Raw genomic sequence first — 15,994 nt, 5'->3', positions numbered from 1 at the left:
CCAAGAAAGCTGACAAATTACATTTTCTCGCTGACAGGCACAATTGTGGCACAATTGATCCAACTCCAAGAAAGAATGCATGCTGTGTCCCCTCGACATGAACAACATTAAGTAATGAACAAAATACAGTGAAGGACTTAATAGTCTGGTAATTTGTGGGGCCTTGCCTAAGTAGGCGTTAAAAAAACAGATGGCCTAACAGGGGCGTTGTAGAAGAACTACACTTGTTCACCTGCAACACTGGAAGCATAACTTCTGGCAGGGTTTAATAAACATCTGGGTCTTTATCTGGCCACATTATACAAAATAGAAACATTATAGAGTAAAACATGTAGGTCTACATTCTGCATAGCTCCTGACCTAGGCCTTATTATATTCCAGAGTAATGGATTCTATTTCCCACAAGTCTAAAAGCCTTTTCTTTCTAAAGCCTGAGCCTTGGCCTGTGCCTATGATGAGGACGCTCTTGGCAGAGGAGTGAGGATCAGAATGGAGTCTACAAATAAGAATAACAAACAGGACGATGAACGAAACAGCAAACAAAAACTGAAATGGCCGACCTCAAATCAAAATACAGTAGGCCTACTCTGGGGCCTCATTATCAACCATGCGTACATTTCTTACTGAAGTTTTGGCGTACGTGGAGATTCTAGGATGTACCAGAGGCTACGCATGTTTTCATTGATAAACAGAGCACAGTGGAGGCTCCTCAGAGGAGGAAGGGGAGGACCATCCTCCTCAGTGAATTGCATAAAAATAGTGAAACACTAAAAAACATATCCTCTTTAGATGAAACTATAAAAACTATAAAACTATATACAGTGCATTCAGAAAGTATTCAGACCCCTTCCCCTTTTCCACATTTTGTTACGTTACAGCCTTATTCTAAATTTGATTACATTTAAAAAATGGCCCTCATCAATCTATGCACAATACCCCATAATGACAAAGCGAAACAGGTCTTAAGATTTTTCAGCAAATTTATAAAAATAAAAAACAGAAATACCCTATTTACATAAGTATTCTGTTTCCTTTGCTATGAGACTCGAAATTGAGCTCAGGTGCATCCTGTTTCCATTGATTATCCTTGAGATGTTTCTACAACTTGATTGGAGTCCACCTGTGGTAAATTCAATTGATTGGACATGATTTGGAAAGGCACACACCTGTTTTTATAAGGTCCCACAGTTGAAAGTGCATGTCAGAGCCAAAACCAAGCCATTAGGTTGAAGGAATTGTCCGTAGAGCTCCGAGACAGGATTGCGTCGAGGCACAGATCTGGGGAAGGGAACCAAAAAATGTCTGCAGCATTGAAGGTCCCCAAGAACACAGTGGCCTTCCATTCTTAAATGGAAGAAGTTTGGAACCACAGAGACTCTTCCCAGAGTTAGCCGCCCGGCCAGACTGAGCAATCGGGGTGGAAAGGCCTTGGTCACTCTGACAGAGCTCCCAGAGTTCCTCTGTGGAGATGGGAGAACCATCCAGAAGGACAACCATCTCTGCAGCACTCCACCAATCAGGCCTTTATGATAGAGTGGCCAGACGGAAGCCACTTCTCAGTAAAAGGCACATGACAGCCCGCTTGCAGTTTGCCAAAAGGCACCTAAAGGACTCTCAGACCATGAGAAACAAGTTTCTTAAGTCTTATGAAACCAAGATTGAACTCTTTGGCCTGAATGCTAAGCATCACGTCTGGAGGAAACCTGGCATCATCCCTACGGTGAAGCATGGTGGTGGCAGCATCATGCTGTGGGGATGTTTTCAGCGGCTGGGAATGGGAGACTAGTCAGGATTGAGGGAAAGATGAACGGGGCAAAGTACAGAGAGATCCTTAATGAAAACCTGCTCCAGAGCGCTCAGGACCACAGACTGGGGCGAAGGTTCACCATCCAACAGGACAACGGCCCTATGCACACAGCCAAGACAACACAGGAGTGGCTTTGGGACAAGTCTCTGAATGTCCTTGATTGGCCCAGCCAGAGCCCGGACTTAAACCCGATCGAACATCTCTGGAGAGACCTGAAAAGAGCTGTACAGCAATGCTCCCCATCCAACCTGGCAGAGGTTGAGAGGATCTGCAGAGAATTATTGGGAGAAACTCCCCAAATACAGGTGTGCCAAGCTTAGAGCGTCATACCCAAGAAGACTCGAGGCTGTAATTGCTGCCAAAGGTGCTTCAACAAAGTACTGAGTAAAGTGTCTGAATTCTTATGTAAATGTGATATTCCAGTTTTCTTTTAATAAATATCCAAAAATGTAATTATGGGGTATTGTGTGTAGATTGAGGGGGGGAAACTATTTAATCCATTTTAGAATATGTGTCATGGATCCCTCCAGAACTGTCATTACGCACGCCTGGTCCCCATTCCCACTGATTGTGTATTGTATAAACATGCCCTCTGTTCTCCATTGGGATGTCAATTATTGTTCCAATGTCCGTTGGTCGTGTGAGTACCTGTGCTGTGTTGTTTTGGCTTTCGTGCTGCTTGTATTGTGCAGATGATTACGGGTCTCGTCCCGTGTGGTATCATTGTGTGCGTGTGGTATAATTGTGTGCGTGTCTTTTACGGGTCTCGCCCCGGTGTATTTATTCGAGCTACTCCTCGCTCTTTTGTTTGGGTTTCAACCCTGTGTTTTGTATATGTGTTTGTTTGGTCTACGTCCCTGTGCTTTTACATGGCACGTTGTAATTTGGGTCAATAAAAACCCCTATTACGCATTCCTGCGCCTGTCTCCCGATCCTTTATAACGTAATCAGGGTTGTGTAGGTTACTTTCTAAATGTAATCCATTACAGTTGCAAGTTACCTGTCCAAAATTGTAATTAGTAACGTGACTTTTGGATTACCCAAACTCAGAAATCTGTTTACATACCGTTACTTTTAGGTTACTTTACCCTTAAGAGGCATTAGAAGAAGAAAAAAATGTATGTTACCAATTGAACGACATCTATTGCAGGATAAATCAATGTTAAAGTTTACATAGCTGGCCATATATGGATATTCAATTTTACTTTATGGGTTGGTTATGTAGGCTTCTTCTAACTCCTCGCTTTCTACTACATATAATAATACGATTAAATGATATCTTTACATTAAAAACCAAAGTCTATCAGAATTCCGGTCATTCCAATAAATGTTATACCCCTTGATCTTCAAGAATAGGACTTGGAAATATGGAAGTACAGATTAGCCAAATTGTTTTACCTGAGCATGACCCCAGAACTAAGGACTTATTAGCCAGCCCTACTCTGTTGTTTATGATTTTGTTGTCATGGAGAACTGATTGGGCTCATTGATTCGAGTTTAAAAATAAATGCTGCGCTCATGGAATGGCATGCTTTGCCAAGAGTGTGCAAAGCTTTCATCAAGGCAAAGGGTGGCTACTTTGAAGAATCTAAAATCTAAAATATATTTTCATTTGTTTAACACTTTTTTGTTACTACATGATTATTTGTGTTATTTCATAGTTTTGATGTCTTCACTATTATTCTACAATGCAGAAAATAGTAAAAATAAAGAAAATCCCTTGAAAGAGTAGGTGTGTCCAAACTTTGACTGGTACTGTATATATACTTCTCAAAAAAATAAAGGGAACACTTAAACAACACAATGTAACTCCAAGTCAATCACACTGGCCTGGTTTAAAATAAACAGTCCTAACATGTCCTTCTTCCTCTCTTAGACAACATCCTCCATCCCCCTATCATCACAGGAGACGAGGCAGATCACAGGAAGGAAGGGGTGGTGTGTGTGTGTGAGTGTGTGTGGTGGTCTAACGCAACACTGTGAGCTAACCCTCCCACTCTGCCCTATCATTTGAATGAGAGACACTCTTTAACAGTGTTCCAGTGTCTATCTGTCATCATGGTGTTTTTCATACCATAAACTAGCACTAGGCTAAGTATGGTTAATATACTGTTTCCCTCAGGTACTTGGACAGCGTTCATACACACTGAGGACTGTATGTTTCATGTGTTAGCCTGATCAGGGTTCTAATTCAGGGCTAGGGGTTGGGGGAATGGGAACCCCATAACACATCTGAGTCTGTCCATAAGAATTTAAATACCAATGTGAACCCCACAATTGTCATAGATATCAACGGTGTGTGTGTGCTCTGTGAGAGGAGGTGTACACTGACCGACCGGAGAGTGGGAGAGAGGCTAAAGATGGAGGAATGGAGAGAGGGAGGGATGGTGTTATCACATGGTGCTTTGATCCCAGAAGCTATGGGAAATCAATCCAGTCTAGAGCTGCTTGCCAGGTGGAAGGAAGAAAGCTGACCCTGACATAATGCTATGGATATTGCATCCATCCATAGAGCTGCTGCTGTTTGCTTTGCCAAGGCTGCATCCCAAATGGCACCCTATTCCCTTTAAAGTGCACTACTTTTGACCAGGGCCTTGGTCAAAATTAGTGCACTATAACAGGAATAGGGTGCCATTTGGGACGTGCCCATAGTAGCACAATCCCTCTAATAATATGTGATGGTTGTTTTTTTCCACTTAGAAAAGCTATATTGCAGGGATCATCAAAAAAATGTATTGAGCGGATGGTCGGGGAGCTGGAACATAATAAAACTAGTATTTTTAGATTGCAAATTGACTTCAAGAAGCAAACAAAATATACACTGCTCAAAAAAATAAAGGGAACACTTAAACAACACAATGTAACTCCAAGTCAATCACACTTCTGTGAAATCAAACTGTCCACTTAGGAAGCAACACTGATTGACAATACATTTCACATGCTGTTGTGCAAATGGAATAGACAACAGGTGGAAATTATAGGCAATTAGCAAGACACCCCCAATAAAGGAGTGGTTCTGCAGGTGGGGACCACAGACCACTTCTCAGTTTCTATACTTCCTGGCTGATGTTTTGGTCACTTTTGAATGCTGGCGTTGCTTTCACTCTAGTGGTAGCATGAGACGGAGTCTACAACCCACACAAGTGGCTCAGGTAGTGCAGCTCATCCAGGATGGCACATCAATGCAAGCGGTGGCAAGAAGGTTTGCTGTGTCTGTCAGCGTAGTGTCCAGAGCATGGAGGCGCTACCAGGAGTCAGGCCAGTACATCAGGAGATGTGGAGGAGGCCGTAGGAGGGCAACAACACAGCAGCAGGACCGCTACCTCCGCCTTTGTGCAAGGAGGAGCACTGCCAGAACCCTGCAAAAATACCTCCAGCAGGCCACAAATGTGCATGTGTCTGCTCAAACGGTCAGAAACAGACTCCATGAGGGTGGTATGAGGGCCCGACGTCCACAGGTGGGGGTTGTGCTTACAGCCCAACACCGTGCAGGACGTTTGGCATTTGCCAGAGAACACCAAGATTGGCAAATTCGCCACTGGCGCCCTGTGCTCTTCACAGATGAAATAAGGTTCACACTGAGCACATGTGACAGACGTGACAGAGTCTGGAGATGCCGTGAAGAACATTCTGCTGCCTGCAACATCCTCCAGCATGACCGGTTTGGCGGTGGGTCAGTCATGGTGTGGGGTGGCATTTCTTTGGGGGGCCGCACAGCCCTCCATGTGCTCGCCAGATGTAGCCTGACTGCCATTAGGTACCGAGATGAGATCCTCAGACCCCTTGTGAGACCATATGCTGGTGCGGTTGGCCCTGGGTTCCTCCTAATGCAAGACAATGCTAGACCTCATGTGGCTGGAGTGTGTCAGCAGTTCCTGCAAGAGGAAGCATTGATGCTATGAACTGGCCCGCCCGTTCCCCAGACCTGAAACCAATTGAGCACATCTGGGACATCATGTCTCGCTCCATCCACCAACGCCACGTTGCACCACAGACTGTCTAGGAGTTGGCGGATGCTTTAGTCCAGGTCTGGGAGGAGATCCCTCAGGAGACCATCCGCCACCTCATCAGGAGCATGCCCAGGCGTTGTAGGGAGGTCATACAGGCACGTGGAGGCCACACACACTACTGAGCCTCATTTTTACTTGTTTTAAGGACATTACATCAAAATTGGATCAGCCTGTAGTGTGGTTTTCCACTTTAATTTTGAGTATGACTCCAAATCCAGACCTCCATGGGTTGATAAATTGGATCTCCATTGATTATTTTTGTGTGATTTTGTTGTCAGCACATTCAACTATGTAAAGATAAAAGTATTTAATAAGATTATTTCATTCATTCAGATCTAGGATGTGTTATTTTAGTGTTCCCTTTATTTTTTTGAGCAGTGTATAATGTACCTATAGATAGCAACTACAGATTGCCCCTTTAAGTCTATCAAAAGTGTACAAGTTTGAACATGTGTCCATTAGGCCTATGGATTTATTTTTAAATTAGATTAGATTGAGCAATAAAAGCCCCACATTTATTCCATAGGCTTGGATCCGCACTATGCAGCTGTTGCAAGAGCACATTTTTCACTGGCTGTCCACTGGTTTCAAAAACAATGTATAGGCAGTTTCAACTTCTTGAATTCAACCATAGCTACATGAGAGAGCAGCAGTGTGATTTACATCAATGCGCTATGTAGATATCAATAATAAGTGATATCCGTATGCCGTAGACTACACCACTACTCGGGCGAAAATCTGATATCAACTTTGGAGGGGACAATTACATGAAATTTTCTCAAGAGCAATTCCTGAGGGGGACACCAAAAGTAGTGCTGTAACACATAGCCTACATTGTAATATGGTAAATGTATATTGAGGAACCAAAGAAATAAGAATTTCATTTATTTCTTATGAACATTTTATCAACTAGTCTTTGAGATATTAGGCTACTAGGGTTCATACTATGCGTTTTGGTGTATTGAAAAATACTCTGATGTCCGTCTTTTATTTTTCTGCCATTTTTCTACCTGGCTGGCTGGCTGGCTACACACACAGTGTGTAGGTTATTTACAGTAGGAGATGGGCTTCTATCATCTTCAATCATTCTATTTGGGCTTCGATCTAAAAGGTAGCTAGCAAATGTGAAACGGATTAAAATGACAAGAGTTGACAGCTGTATGAGTTCACCATTTACACAACATATGCTGCAACCTTTTGTAATTTTAATAGTTTGTTTCATATTGGCTGGCTTCCAACAATAGCTGAATTTGCAAAGCTAGCGAGCACCAATTCAGTTTCAGTGGTGTTTGCTATAATCTTTGCTAACCGGGTTAAATAAAGGTGAAATAAAATAAATAAATAAAAGTTCCCTTGCGACAATTTAGCTTTTGCAACGAGACCATTAAATATATTTAAGACAATGGTAGAAGAGAGTGTAGTTCTGTTCAGTTTGGACTTCAGTTTATCGCTAACCTTATCACAGGGACTTTGAAGCACTAATTTACATCATCTGCATGCTGATCTTGGAATAAATTGACGATAGCAAAGATTCCATCTTTGATGACGCCACATAAATGGAATAGGTACTAGCTAGCTTAATAGTTAATATTTGCGCGCTAGCTCTGCATATTCAGCTAGTGTGTGTGCGCGATTGACTGGATTAACCTCACGTCAGTTACGTGCATTGAGTGCCTTTCAGACAGTAGATACGACCTCTCTGTTACCTAGCAAGCTAAGGAACTGGCAGTGGATCAAACCATTGTGAGGCAAAGGGTGGTGGGGTCGCAATCTTTTGAAACTTAAAAACGCGCTATTAAGTGTCTATAATCAGCACAATTTCTTTCACTGCGTATTATTAATATTATTTAACCTCTTACATCTAGACGTTCCGCTAGCGGAACACCTGCTCCAATATCCAATGATAGGCGTGGCGCAAATTACAAATTCCTCAAAAATACAAAAACCTCAATTTTTCAAACATATGACTATTTTACACCATTTTAAAGACAAGACTCTCCTTTATCTAACCACACTGTCTGATTTCAAAAAGGCTTTACAGCGAAAGCAAAACATTAGATTATGTCAGCAGAGTACCCAGCCAGAAATAATCAGACACCCATTTTTCAAGCTAGCATATAATGTCACAAAAAACAAAACCACAGCTAAATGCAGCACTAACCTTTGATGATCTTCATCAGATGACACGCCTAGGACATTATGTTATACAATACATGCATGTTTTGTTCAATCAAGTTCATATTTATATAAAAAAACAGCTTTTTACATTAGCATGTGACGTTCAGAACTAGCAAACCTCCGGTGAATTTACTAAATTACTCACGATAAACGTTCACAAAAAACATAACAATTATTTTAAGAATTATAGATACAGAACTCCTTTATGCACTCGCTATGTCCGATTTTAAAATAGCTTTTCGGTGAAAGCACATTTTGCAATATTCTGAGTAGATAGCACGCCATCACAGGCTAGCTATTTTGACACCCACCAAGTTTGACCCTCACCAAACTCCGATTTACTATTAGAAAAGTTTGATTACCTTTCCTGTTCTTCGTCAGAATGCACTCCCAGGACTTCTACTTCAATAACAAATGTTGGTTTGGTTCAAAATAATCCATAGTTATATCCAAATAGTGGCGTTTTGTTCGTGCGTTCAAGACACTATTCAAGGGTGACGAAGGGTTACGCGCGCGACGCGTTTCGTGACCAAAAATTTCTAAATATTCCATTACCGTACTTCGAAGCATGTCAACCGCTGTTTAAAATCAATTTTTATGCTATTTTTCTCGTAAAAAAGCGATCATATTCCGACCGGGAGTCGTTGTTTACGTTCAAAGATGAAAGAATAAAAACATGGGTTCGTCTCGTGCACGCGCCTCAGTCTCATAGTACTCTGACCGACCACTTTCCAAACGCGCTAATGTTTTTCAGCCAGGGCCTGCAAAGCCACGATTCAGCTTTTTGCTGCCTTCTGAGAGCCTATGGGAGCCGTAGGAAGTGTCACGTAACAGCAGAGATCCCTTGTTTTGGATAGAGATGATCAAGAAGGCCAAGAAATGGTCAGACAGGGTACTTCCTGTACAGAATCTTCTCAGGTTTTGGCCTGCCAAATGAGTTCTGTTATACTCACAGACACCATTCAAACAGTTTTAGAAACTCTGGAGTGTTTTCTATCCAAAGCTAATAATTATATGCATATTCTAGTTTCTGGGCAGGAGTAATAATCAGATTAAATCGGGTACGTTTTTTATCCGGCCATGAAAATACTGCCCCCTATCCATAACAGGTTAAATTACATAGTTATGTTTCAGTGATATATTGGGGGGGACAAATCATATTTTTCCCAGGATGGGGGGGTCGTGTCCCCCCCGTCCCCCCCGGGATTTCCGCCCCTGCCACTACTGTCATCCTTACCTCCAAGCATTTATTCAAGTTGGATAATCTTTGGATGCCGACAGCAGTCGCACCATTGAAAGACATAGCTTGGACTGTAGCCTACAAAAACCTACTCCAGCTCTTTTCCCGCGATCCATCAAACACATGGTGTGTCATCAAATTGGTCTCTGACTCGCTCAGGTGGAACAAACTTAAACTTGCGTCTTTTTTAATGCTGATTTGAATGCCATTAAGAAAACAGAGAAGTGTCAAAGATTTTGTTTTGCAAACATCCTTTCTGAATTTAAAAGTAATCCTTGAAGTAATCATCTAGTTTTTCAAAAGTATCGGTAATCTGATTACAATATTTTTTCTGTTAATGTAACGGATTACAGTTACTGTTCTTTTTGTAATTCCTTACATGTAATGGTCGCCGACCCCCAAACCGACGTCAAGGGGTCGGGGTCGAATACTTTCTGAATGCACTGTAAATGTCAACAAATAATTGATTAAAACACACTGTTTTGCAGTGAAAGTCTGCAGTAGCCTCAACAGCACTCTGTAGGGTAGCACCATGGTGTAGACCAGTGTTACTCACTATTTTTTTGTAAGGGGACCACTATGGGCTGAGACAATCATTTAGAGGGCTGCACATATCTTTAATTTGTTGTACTTTTTCTTCCAACATTATCAATTATCAATTGAGAGCAAATTCAGAGCAATAGAGTACATGCAATTTATTTGATGTACAGCACATCACAAATATATACATACACACATAAAATAGGCTACATCACATGTACAGTATAAGACCAATATTAAGGGTTACCTCAGTAGTTGGATGAGCGAAAATGTCCCTTCTGCTCCTTGACTGAATTCATTCTAAATGTATAGTCTGTTGCTATCCTTGTGAGGTAATCCAAGTGTGCGTTGATCAGTCTGTTTCTCTGTTTTTGTTTCCCTATGTTCATTGTTGAAAATGTTGCTCCACATGAGTAAGTGCTGACAAAAAAAATGATGTCACATTTTGCACACACTGCTTCAGAAGTGGTTACTCTGTGTCTGACACAAGGCTCCAGAAATGGGAAACACCAGATCTTAGTTCACCTTGCAATATGTCATTTGCATGCAGCTCCACTATCTTACTCTCTATTCCAGCACAGTCAGGACAGAGGGCTGTGATGACTGGGGTCAGAAATGACACTGGTACATGAATGGGGTTCTCAATGATGTGGTGACTGTTCTTAGTTTTGGGAAATAAACAAGCTGTCTGCCAGGTATGAACAGTGTGGTGATTTTATTTTGAAATGCTGTGACCATACGCAGCATTTTGCCCGGAGTTTTAGCTTTCCCTTGTCCTTCGGCTGCACCAGTGGTACTCATGGACCGCAATGTATTTTTCTCTCACATTCATTTAGCTAGTGAATGCAGCTAGCTAGTTTAGCCTACTCAAACACCCGGCTCAAACAGAAAGGGATGCTATGTTAGCTAATTGGCTATGGCTATCCAACACTGGAACTCTTCCAAGTCAAGGTAAGCTTTTGGTTTAATACATTTATTGCCATTGGGTCATGCCGGTGCAGCCTACACTGTACTGCATGATTGTAGCGGGTTTACAAACATGTTAGTTCTAGTAGCTACGATTATGTAGGTAGGCTGTGTGTAGCTGTTAGCGGTTATGATATGTAGGTTTGGCTTGGAATGTTTTTTTTTGCCTTGTCACAGACAGTTGATGTGTTGTACACTGAAGTCCACAAGCACAGGGAAAAGGTGAGAGGAGCACAACACGTACAGTAGATGCGAGAAGGAATTCTACAACCAGCAAAATTATCATGCTGTTTGTATGTGGCTGCTATGAAGGTGAACTCCGTTTGCTTGTGATCAGGGGTGTATTCATTCCACCGATTCTGTTGAAAAACATTCCTTAAACTGAAGCAAATGGAACGAAACAGGGCTAAACATACCTGAGTTTGCCCAATAGAAATTCTAATTTGTAACTATTGCCTATGTACATATTGTATTTTATACCATCTATTGCATCTTGCCTATGCCGCTTGGTCATTGCTCATCCATATATTTATATGTACATATTCTTATTCCATCCCTTTACTTAGATTTGTGTGTATTAGGTAGTTGTTGTGGAATTTTAGATTGCTTGTTAGATATTGCTGCACTGTCGAAACTAGAAGCATAAGCATTTTGCTACACTCGCAATAACATCTGCTAACCATGTGTATGTGACCAATAACATTGGATTTCATTTGATTTGACTGCACCCTAGATCAGCTAGATGCAGGCAAGAGTGTGCAAGGCGGTATTGAATGTGTCACTGTCTGTCACTGTGAGTACTCACATTTTCCTCTCATTTACAACCTATGTTGTAAACGTACATTCATAGGCTAGGTTGCAGCAACCTCATGATGGGTATAGGGAAAATTTGAGTATCATGTAGTAGCCTAAACCTATTGATGTTACATTGAGCTGGGTATGACAGTCATCTAATATGCTTTAATAGAAATAAGGCCATGCTCATAGAAACGTATCGTCCTCCCTCATCTTAAATGTCACCGGCACTGTAGAGCCATTTTATATTTGCGCATTGTGGAAAACACCCTCCATTCACCGTTTATAGTAACAAAAACACCTTAATTGTAAATCCGGGACCCTCAAATTAGAGTGACATATTAAGTTTGCTATGGTAACATAAGACAGATGGTTACTTAAGGCAAAAATTCAAGTGGGGTGGTTGGTCGGGGTGGATCGGTGAGTGTATAACACGAACATCTAGCAACCCAATTCTTGTGAGTTCGAATCTCATTGGGTGGGCTTATAACACAAACATCTAGCAACCCAAAGGTTGTGAGTACGAATCTCATTGGGTGGGCGTATAACACAAACATCTAGCAACCCAAAGGTTGTGAGTTCGAATCTCATTGGGTGGGCGTATAACACAAACATCTAGCAATCCAAAGGTTGCGAGTTTGAATCTCTCATCACAGACAACTTTAGCATTTTTGCTAATTAGTACTTACTACTTTTTAGCTACTTTGCAACTGCTTAGCATATTAGCTAACCCTTCCCCTAACCCTAACCTTTTAGCTAACCCTTCCCCTAACCCTAACCTTAATCCTTTCACCTAACTCCTAAACTTAACCCTAATATTAACCCTAACCTCTAACCCCTAGCCTAGCTAACATTGGCCACTTAGCCACCTAGCTAGAATTTGTAACATATAATACGTTTTGCTAATTAAAGCACACCTTTGCTAAATGAGGCCCCTGGACTAAATAATGCCTGAACCTACATCAACCTCACAATGTCTCCTCAGTCCTCAGGACAGAAATGAAGGCGCTTAAAAGTCCTTCTAACGTGGCCTTCACCTGGACCATACCAGTATTGATCAATTAGAAACGTTGTCCCCACCCAAAACCCATGATAATTGGTGCTTCCAAGCACAGCAGAGGAATAAACAATTCACCTCTTCAATTCCAACAATATACACAACAGGTAAGTTTGCAAACATTTCTTGTTATTGTAGTGCTGGAATCTTTTTCATACAGTATTTACCTAATAAGACTAAATATTTGATATCATTGTAAAATGTATGGATTCCATTATATATATTTATGTTTTATTTAACATTGATTTAACTAGGCAAGTCAAATTATACAAGGCAAAACCATAAGTTACATGGCATCACCGGCATTAAGGTATTCATAATCTAGGCATGATCAGAGAGGGAGAGAGAGACAAAGAAATCATGGCTCATACAGTAGCTCAAGGAGGGGGTTTTCTCTTTTGTTCTCTATTTCTCCTCTATTGCTCCTCAAGCAAGGGGGAGGCCGATGACATCATGGATTCCCATCTGATCATATATTGTGTCTAAAAAAAACTATTTTGCTCAAAAAAAAGTTTTCATTGGTGTGTGTACTTTACTATATTTATACTTGGAATACCCTTTTTGGTAATGTTTTATTTTGAGGGTCCCTAATAAACTGTTTATAAGGCATTTATAAAGTGTTTTTACCATTTATTAATCTTTACTCCCACATTTATAAACCATTTACTAATCATTAGTATTTTGCAGTCCCTAATCTAAAGTGACAGCTATTTATGCTTTATACATGTTTTGAGTGACCAATGTAATTTCTCACTAAAAGAGGGGCATGCCATTGGTAGACGTTCCACCAGTACCTGGTAAAAGAATAAGCACAGAACAAAGGCTATTTAAGGAAATATACATTTGTGAACAACTAGCTTACTAACATTTACAAATGTGGGACTAATGAATAATAAATGGTGAGCAAAGTGTTTGTAAAGGCCTTGACTTTGTTTATAAATGCCTTATAAATGGTTCATTACAGACCCTTAAAATAAAGTGTTACCCTGCTTTTCAACAGTAAAAGTAAAAAAATCACAAGAGGTCGTCTTTAAGTTAACTTCCAATCAGATCATCAGACCTACAGAATGTGATCACAACAGCAGCTCTGCTTCCCAGACGTGTCAAGATGGAGTCTCGGTGATAGCGACACATAAAGGGAAGAATTCCTGACAAGACAAAGGATCCTTGCATACAACATGGTTGAGAGTCATTTCGGGGGCTGGCCTACAAAATGTAAATAGCAGTCTAATTACCAAAACATCTGCTCTTCGTACATTCATATTGGTAACATTTATTTGACAAAAGACAAGATAACAAGTGTTAATATTAACAGAGCAACAAACTGTCGGCGTCCGACTAGGCTGTAATCTCCTCTAACAGGGCCGAATCCTAATTTAAGATTTCTGCGCATTAATCGGATTTTAGCACAAATCTCTCATTGAAGTCAATAATGTAACTTTTGCATAACTGTATTGCCTGTTGATGCAGAATAATCACCACCAATAATGGCCGACACAATTGAGGGAATCCCTTGTGGTCACGCTGTGTGCACAGTATGGACACCAATTAAGAAACCAACTAATAGGAAAACCAAGTATAATCCCATTATCCTGCATGACCGTTGGACAATTGGTGCTTATAAAAATAGGAACATTGCTTCCTGCTCTTTTGTGTCTCTGTAGTCTTCTCAACTTTATAGATGTTTCACTGTAGCCTATCCCACTGGGATTCAGACAACTCTACCGATGTTCCAGACACTGTGTTAACACAGCCACCCTCAGAACCCAATTCAGATTTTTTTCTCCATATCCAATCTTTTTTTCTGACTGTCTACACTCAGTTTTATATGGCTGCATTTACAGAGGCAGCCCAATTTTTATATTTTTCCCTCCAATTGTTCTTTTGACCAATCACATCAGATCTTTTCACATCAAATATTTTTCTGATCTGATTTGCCAAAAGACCAATTAGTGAGAAAAAATATCAGAATTGGGCTCCCTGTGTAAACACAGCATATGTGACCCATATCAGATTTGCATATGCACACTGATGTAGCCTCTGAAGTAGCACACAGATGCAATGCTTTTTTTCTCTTTGTTACTTTGAATGTGGGAGTAGTTGTCTTGTGCAACAACAAAAAAACCCACTTCAGAGCAAAAAATCTGATCATCTAGAGTAGATAAAATATGAACTCAAAAGATCAGATTCCATGTGTTTTTTGTTGTTGTTGCTGTTTAAACATTACGGAAAAGATCAGATAGATATCAGATATGGCAAATATTTCAATAGGGTCTGGCTCCTTTATATACCTTCTCAGGACACAGATGCTGTGAGACATGTGAGCTGAGAAAGGATGTTGAATGTTGCCAGAGAGCTAGCTTCTAGCTAGCTAGTGTAGCCAATTTGTCAAGGTGACAGCTAAAGCTTGGTTTAGACTCATTGTGGTGATTTTCACCAAAAAAGTACAAGTATGGTATTGACATTGTATGACAAAACTAAAATAATCCTGAACAATCAGCTCACTCTCCCAATTTTGACCTCTATGATACACGCTGACACCTAACTAACATTAGGCACAGATTTGTAACATTTCATACAAATTGTAGGGACAGCTACAAGTGCAGATATATCATAGAAATGTCACATATATGAAATGGAAGGATACAAGAAAACATCTACTATGTTATGGCTCGAGTTCAGATTGCGCACGAACATACCTTTCTTAGATGCAAAAATACCATCTGAGACGCACGCGCATGCACTTTGATATTCACAGACTAGATAGCTTCAGCCAACATAATCTGCAGCTGGATGCTTCTCAAAACATGTGCTAAAGATTTAAATTGGGCTACCTGTGTAAACGCAGCCAAACAGTTTAAAACAAGTTAAAGATGCAATCCAGCTATTTTTGACCTTCTCCTGTTGAAAAACAATACACCAAGTATAAATACTGTCATGTACACAAATGTAAAAGAACATGTTTAAGTGTTTAAGTTTTTTATACACAACTGGAAACTTAAAGAGTTGGCCATTTAAGGACTTGGTCTGATGCATTTACTCTGATGTCATTGGCATCTCCCCTTGCTTGTGGGAACAATAGAAGAGCAATAGAGAACAAACGAGGAAAGGCCAACTCCCCTACTTGTGCCATGTCATGTCATACAGTACCTGGACCCATTGTTGAGTTGTGCCTTGTGTTAAGTAAATCAGGTGATAAATGAGGTGAAAAGGAGCCTGGAGTGATTCTTTAAATGAAAATGCATAACAATATTACACTTGTGACAACACCAACACAAGGTATACTCTAGTCTCTTTTAGCAGTCTTGTGTGTGTGTGCTTGTGATGTAGAGTGTTTCTATAGAAACAGATTAAGCGCATTCCTTTGAGATTAAACGCTAGGAAATAAAGCATGCACCTCA

The sequence above is a fragment of the Salmo salar genome, chromosome 05 (genome assembly GCF_965601325.2).
Source record: "Salmo salar chromosome 05, fSalSal1, whole genome shotgun sequence".
NCBI lineage: Eukaryota > Metazoa > Chordata > Actinopteri > Salmoniformes > Salmonidae > Salmo > Salmo salar.
The sequence above is the reverse complement of the archived record's forward strand: the minus strand, read 5'-3'. Positions refer to the sequence as shown.